Consider the following 7,045-nt stretch of genomic DNA (forward strand, 5'->3'; position numbering starts at 1 on the left):
TAGGTCGTGAAGTAAAATGCCAGCTCTGAAGTCAGAAAAATTCATCTTCTGGAGTTCAAATCTGACCTCAGGGACTTACAACTTGTGTGATTCTGGCCAAGTTATTTAATCCTGTTTATTTCAATTTCCTAATCTGAAAAATAAGTTTGAGAAGGAAATGGCAAACCATTCTAGCATCTTTGCTAAAAAAATAAACAAAACACCCAAATGGGGTTGTGAAGAGTCAGACAGAAATGAAAAATAATTAAACAGTCACAACAAAAAGCATACACAAAAGAGCTTTAAAGTTTTCAAAGTGCTTCACAAGTGTGATAAGGGTATATAGCCTATGAGGGCTCCTCTAGTTTACTAAAATGGTGTCTCCATGTAGCAGATGCTAGAGAGCTACTTTCTGGAAAACTGGAATCACTGGAGCATTCATTGACATTTTGTAATTAGTTCTGGTTGGCTTATCACATGGTTGGAAGTAGCTTTCTTTTCCATTGGTTATGTAGATGGAATTGTCAGCATCTTCAGAAGATCTTGAATCATCTTCAACCCTCCCTTTTGGAGGGGCTGTTGAATCTGGAGGGGGAGGGGAGTTATCAATTCAAGTCTCAACAAAACTCTTACCTTCTACAGGAAGCCTTCTCTTATTTCCCTTAATATGAATGCCTTCCCTCTATTCTTTATCTCTAATTTACCCTTTATATAGCATGTTTATACATAATTATTTGTATATTGTCCTGTGACTGAGTCAGTTCAAAATTGGTCTCAGATACTTACTTACTGGGCCAGTCAATTAATCCTGTTTGCCTCAGTTTCCTAATCTGTAAAATGAGCTAGAGAAGGAAAAGACAAACCACACCAGTATGTTTTTCTTGCTTTATCTCTTAAGTGAATGTGTATTTGTAAAAGTCAATAAATTTTAAGTGGATAAATGGAAATAGGTGCTCACCATCGGCCCCTAACATATATTGTAGTGTCCAGGCTAGCTTTCTGGAGGATCTCTGGATGGACCTTAGTCTTTAGATTGAGAAGTGATAAAGGCAGGAGAGCCACCAGTACTCAACTCATCCAGTCCATCACCTTTTCTGAAATTCCTGATAGTCTTAGAGTTTCCTAGAATACTGGAAAGTTCAGTGATTTGCTTAGATTCACCCAGTCAGAAACAAATATATCAGATGCAAATTCTGAACCCCAGGTCTTCCCAGTTTTGAGAATAGCTCCCTATCCTAAGCCATGCTGTTTCTAACACTATAGGAATACCCCCTAAATTTTGCTCTGGTGCCTTCACAACAGGCTGAGAAATCTGAGAATCCTCTTAGGCCTTTTGGTCAACCCTTGGGTTTTCTGAATGATGGTGACTTATTAATAGGCAACTTTTCCCCAAGCAACTATCTACAGAAATCCCACTTTCTCCATGACCATGATTCACCAAGCACATCCCTCCTTTCCTTCCTCTCTCTCCCTCTCCTCCCTCTCTTTCTCCCTCTCCTCCCTTTCTTTCTCCCTCTCCTCCCTTTCTTTCTCCCTCTCCTCCCTTTCTTTCTCCCTCTCCCTTTCTTCCTTTTTCCCTCTTTCTCCCTCTCCCTTTCTTCCTCTTTCCTTCTCCCTTTCCTTCTCTCTTTCTCTCTCCCCTTCTCCCTTTCTTCCTCTCCTCCCTCTCTCTTTATTCCTCTACTTCTTTTCTCCCTCTCTCTTTCCCTCTCCCTCTCCCTTTCCTGCTCTCTCTCTTCCCCCTCTCTCCCTTTCACTTTTTTTCTCTATACTTCTTTATGCTGAAACCATTTGCAGCAGTTATCTTGAATTGTTATGACAATTAACTATGGAGATATGTAGGTGGCACAGTGGGTAGAGCACTGGATTTACAATCAAGAAAATTCATCTTTATGAGTTCAAATCTGGTTTAAGACTTTTACTACCTATGTAACCCTGGGAAATTCACCTAACTCTATTTGCCTCTGTTCCTCATTTATAAAACACACCAGAAAAGTAAATGGCAAACCATTCCAGTACCTTTGCTGGAAAGTTAAAGTGAGTCATGATGAGTCTGAAATGTGACTCAATAACAAGAAACACAACTACAAGAGATACTTGGTAATCCTATCTTGCCATTCATATTATGAGTAAAAAGAAAGAGATCACTATGAAAATATTTATAGATCTCAATATCTGCTATAGAGGGTGGAGAAATTCTAGGAGGATCTTGACAAGACACTCTAAATCAAGTCAATATTAATATTTGATTATTTTAACATGAAAGTGGTCATAGAAGATGGCAAGATCTGTGTTGGAAAAAGTGACTCAGATTTGAAAAACAGAAAAGGTCTAAATAATACTTGTGGATCACTTTGAAACCACATGCCTGTAAATCAAGAATGCAGTAATTCCAGTAAGAAGTCCAGAAGATCATGGACATTGAACTTTAAACAACATTACTTCCTTTCTACTCCCAAATTATTATAAATTGATATTTAGCAGAGAACTGATTATTGATTAGAAGCCAACCAAAATCAAATATTTGGTAATTATAGGCTACAATCAATATCCTATTAAAAGAAAGATGAAAAAAAAAAAAAGAAAAGATATTACATTTGCAACAACTTTAAACAAAACTCTTGAAATGATCACTTTTGTTGTTGTTCAGTCATTTATTTAGTCATGTCCAACTCGTCATGACCCATTTGGAGTTTTCTTGGCAGAGAAACTGGAGTGGTTTAACATTTGCTTCTCCAGTTCACTTTATAAATTAAGAACTGAGGCAAACAAGATTAAGTGACTTGCCCAGAGTGAAACAGTGAGACAAATTATTATTTTACTATTAACTAATTATTAATTTGTGACCCTTTATTCCCTCATATTTCTATTAAAAAACCTATCTTCTGAAAAGGTCAGTTAGCCTGTGAAAGGCATGACTGAGTAATGGGATTTGCTCCTAGCCCTCAAGGCACATGCTATTAGTTGGATAGAACCCCACCCAACTGGGAGACCTAATTTAGAGTTTAAACAGAGTTGGGAGGATAAACAGAATGAAGTCAGTTTGAGCCTTTATCTGGAGGAAGAAACCTCTGTCCTTGGTCCCCTCCATTAGGTCCATTAGAGAAAACTAATTAGAGAGGTCCATATGGAGAGTTTACCCTTGCCCAGGGTAATCTTGAGGCTGAAAATCAAACCATATTCTCAACAGGAAGAGCTGAAGACTTTTAGTTCACCTTCTCATTAAATGTCCACCAATCAAGATTGATTTTTACTTATCAATGGAGTTTCCTTTCAGAAGAGATGTAAAGTAATTTAGGATCTCCTTTGGCATCTTGGATTAGCAAGGAAAACCACTAACTACCAATTTATTGATTGTCAGCTAATTTAATTAATAAATTGATTAATAAGTACCTAGAAACTCTGTCTTTAAGGGTTTTCATTTGTGTCAACAACTTGTAAGGCCAGATTGAACTCATAAAGATGAATCTTCCTGACTCCATGCTTGGCACTCTATACACTGTGCCACCTAGATGTTCTTCTATTGATGACAGAAAAAAAAAAAAAAAAGGAAATTCAAGAAGGCAAAAATATTATTCTTGGTTATTAGCATTTTTAAGGATAAAAAACATATCTTGACCTACTGATGTAAAAACCATATCAAAATAAACCATGTCAAGTCATGCCATTTAGTAGTTAAAAGCTATTAAATGAAAGATGAAAAAATAAAAAGACACTAAAAACATTTACAACAACTTTAAATGAACATCTTGAAATGACCATGCTTAGTCATATATTCATTTTTGAAAAACATTTTTTAAAGAATGTAAATAAACGAACACTTCTAAAGGATGATGACAGGTTTTTTAAAATATTAATAATAATAGCTTTTTATTTTTTAAAATATATGCGGTTAATTTTTAGCATTCACCTTTGCAAAACTTTGTGTGCCAAAATTTTCTCCCTCTCTCACTTCCTCTTTCCCCCTCCCCTAGACAGGAAGTAATCCAATGTAGATTAAACATGTGCAATTCTAAACATTTTTTCACATTTGTTATACTCTCAATAAAAATCAGATCCAAAGGAAAAAAAAAGGTAAAATACTATGCTTTGATCCACGTTTAGTCTCCATAATTCTCTCTCTCTCTCTCTCTCTCTGGGTGAAGATGACTCTTTGCATCACAAGTCTATTTGGAACTGCTTGAATCACCTCATTGTTAAAAAGAGTCAAGTTCATCACAATTGATCACATAGGCTTATTGTTAATATGTATAAGGGTGTTTTTTTTTTTTTTCTATTCACTTCACTTAGTATCAGTTCATGTAAGTATTTCTAGGTTTTTCTGAAATCAGCCTGTTCATCATTTCTTATAGGACAATAATATTTCATTACATTCATATACCATAACTTATTCAGCCAATCTTCAAATGATCTCTAAGATTTGATCTTAGAGCCATGTGACCTCTAAGAATAGACATATAGTTAAATGACAGTACCCAATTTTTCCATATTCTTTCTGAACCTCTAGCATTGGCCAAGAAATCTACTTCACTCCTTAAAACTATTTATCTTCAAATGAATTCCATCTGATCTTTTCACAGCTATTTTTCATTTTGGTGGCAATTATTTAAGCAAGTAAAAATTAAATATACACAAAAAAAGTTAAACACAGAATATGTATTGTTTAAAATAGATTTAAGAACTATCAGATATAGACACTCTATTCACATACTCTCTAGAAATTTAAAATCTCTAGGCATCACTGTATCTTCTTTTTGTAACTCACTATTTAGTTCCAAAAGAGAAGTTGATCTAATGTCAATTTGGAAAACACAAGTAGATTACAACTTGATGATCTCTGCTTTTCTATATCCAAGAAAGTCCCTTTTCCTTGTTACATAAGATCTAAGCCATATCATGGAAAAATAGAGAGCAGAAGAAGTATAAAATTAGATATTTATATTCCACAATGGTCAGTGAGGCTATTTACACCTTTCAAATTCTGTGATTCTGTGTCTTCTCTGATTTACTAATTGTTCACAACAACTCAGACTTGGAAGGGATTTCAGTGTACCTGGTATAATCTTTTCAACCATAAGATCATGATTGTTGACCAGAGGTAACTTTTAACTTTGTAGGGTGCTCATCTTCCCATGAATGAGCTAAGCTCATGTAAGCTCAGGATAATCTTATCTCTACTCCTACTTCTATGGCAGAGAGACAGACAGGGACAGAGAAGAAGAAGAAAGAAAAAGAAGAAGAAAGAAAGAAGAAAGAAGAAGGAGGAGGAGGAAGAGGAGGAGGAAGAGGAAGAAAAAGAGGAGGAAGAAGAGGAGGAGGAGGAAGAGGAAGAGAAGGAGAAGGAGGAGGAGGAAGAAGAGGAAGAGGAAAAAGAGGAGGAGGAGGAAGAGAAGGAAGAGGAGGAAGAGGAAAAAGAAGAGGAGGAGGAAGAAGAGGAGGAGGAGGAGGAAAATCACCTAGGGTAGAAAGTATTCCAAGCAAAGAAATGTAAAGACAAAGATTATATTTCAAGAATTCAGAACAAATAGAGAGTTATAGGAGGTAAGGCTGATAAAAAAGTGGAGTGAACTTAATGCAAAGAGAAAGTCACATAAACTTCTATGAAAAATTTGAAAAGAGACCATTTTCAGTGAGGGTGCCAGTGAAGACTATCTGATTATGGGCAGATCGCTTGGCTCCTTGGTTCCTCAAATAATTTTCTAAGACCAGAAGGTAGAAAACAGTTGTCAAATGTTAGAAGAAGTTTCCTTACCAGTACTTTCCTGTATTGATGAATCACATAAATGGATTTAAAAAAAAGATGCTTGTGAATATTTTATACTAAACAGATATATATATATAGATATAAATACATATGTAGAGATATAGATATAGATACATATATATATATATATATATATATATATACATATGTGTATATAGATAGATAGATAGATAGATAGATAGATACACATACATACATGGGAAGAGGCTGCTGGAACAGAGGATACTTCCAATATGTGAATTCCAGGGCTGGAGTGAACTTCCAGGATAATGAAGTTTATGGGGCACAGTGGAGAAAGTTCAGAGAACAGAGGAAGAGCTTGTCTTGCCAAAATGTTTTGGTCATGAATATTCCATCGCTACCCAAGCATATATCATCCTGTCTGAAACCACGGTCCAGAAATCCAAATACCATTCTCAGATAACCCTTCATCGCCAGCTGTTCACTTCCCAATTCAGTTTGTCTTCAATGGACCGCAGCAAGGAAAAGAGAAACCTATTGCCTTCATTTTCATGCCTCCATGATTTGATAATTGGTAATACTTAGATTACTTCTAGCAATATCATTCAAGTCCACATGAACTACCCAAGGAGAATAAGTATCATTCTTTCATCAGTCCTGGAAGATTTTCTCTTGTAACACTTGCACTCACAGACCTCACTATTAACTGTTATCAGGTCATAAATGTCTGCCTTGGCACCCCTGAGCAAGAAATCACCAACCAACACTACTCTTCATTTTTTCCTCTGGACTTTATTCAATGTTTTCCAATCTTTCAGCTTCTGTGAATCTATTATATCATTTTTTGATGAATAATCAGTTTTTTCCTCCTCAAGGAATCCACCTTCCTCCTTTTCTGGAAGAGTCTCAGATATGTGAGGTGAAAGTACTTAAAGTACACATTTGGCCTTTTCCTTCCTTTCTTTCTCCATATGACATTTGTTCATTCACTAACCTCCCTAAATTTTTAATCCTAATCCTTCTTCTTTAGTTTTCCCTCTCAGAAACCAGAAGCTGAATCAACAACTTGAGATTCTATTTCAATTTTTTCTTCTTCTCTACAAAATTCCTCTGCCCATGAATTATTCTGATTCAGAAAGAAGGAACTGATATGTATAATGGGAATACTCTGGAAAGCTTAAGTTTTAAAAAGACACAAACAAAAATGAGGGAAGAATACTTCCTTCCAGAGTACTAGAAAGGCCAGATGAAGGATAACTAGATTCCAGATGCAAAATTAACCTACTAAAGTGAGACCAACAAAATGGAGAAGTCTAAGTACAGATACTATGAGACAGTCTG

Source organism: Antechinus flavipes, chromosome 1, assembly GCF_016432865.1.
Source record: "Antechinus flavipes isolate AdamAnt ecotype Samford, QLD, Australia chromosome 1, AdamAnt_v2, whole genome shotgun sequence".
Classification (NCBI taxonomy): Eukaryota; Metazoa; Chordata; class Mammalia; order Dasyuromorphia; family Dasyuridae; genus Antechinus; species Antechinus flavipes.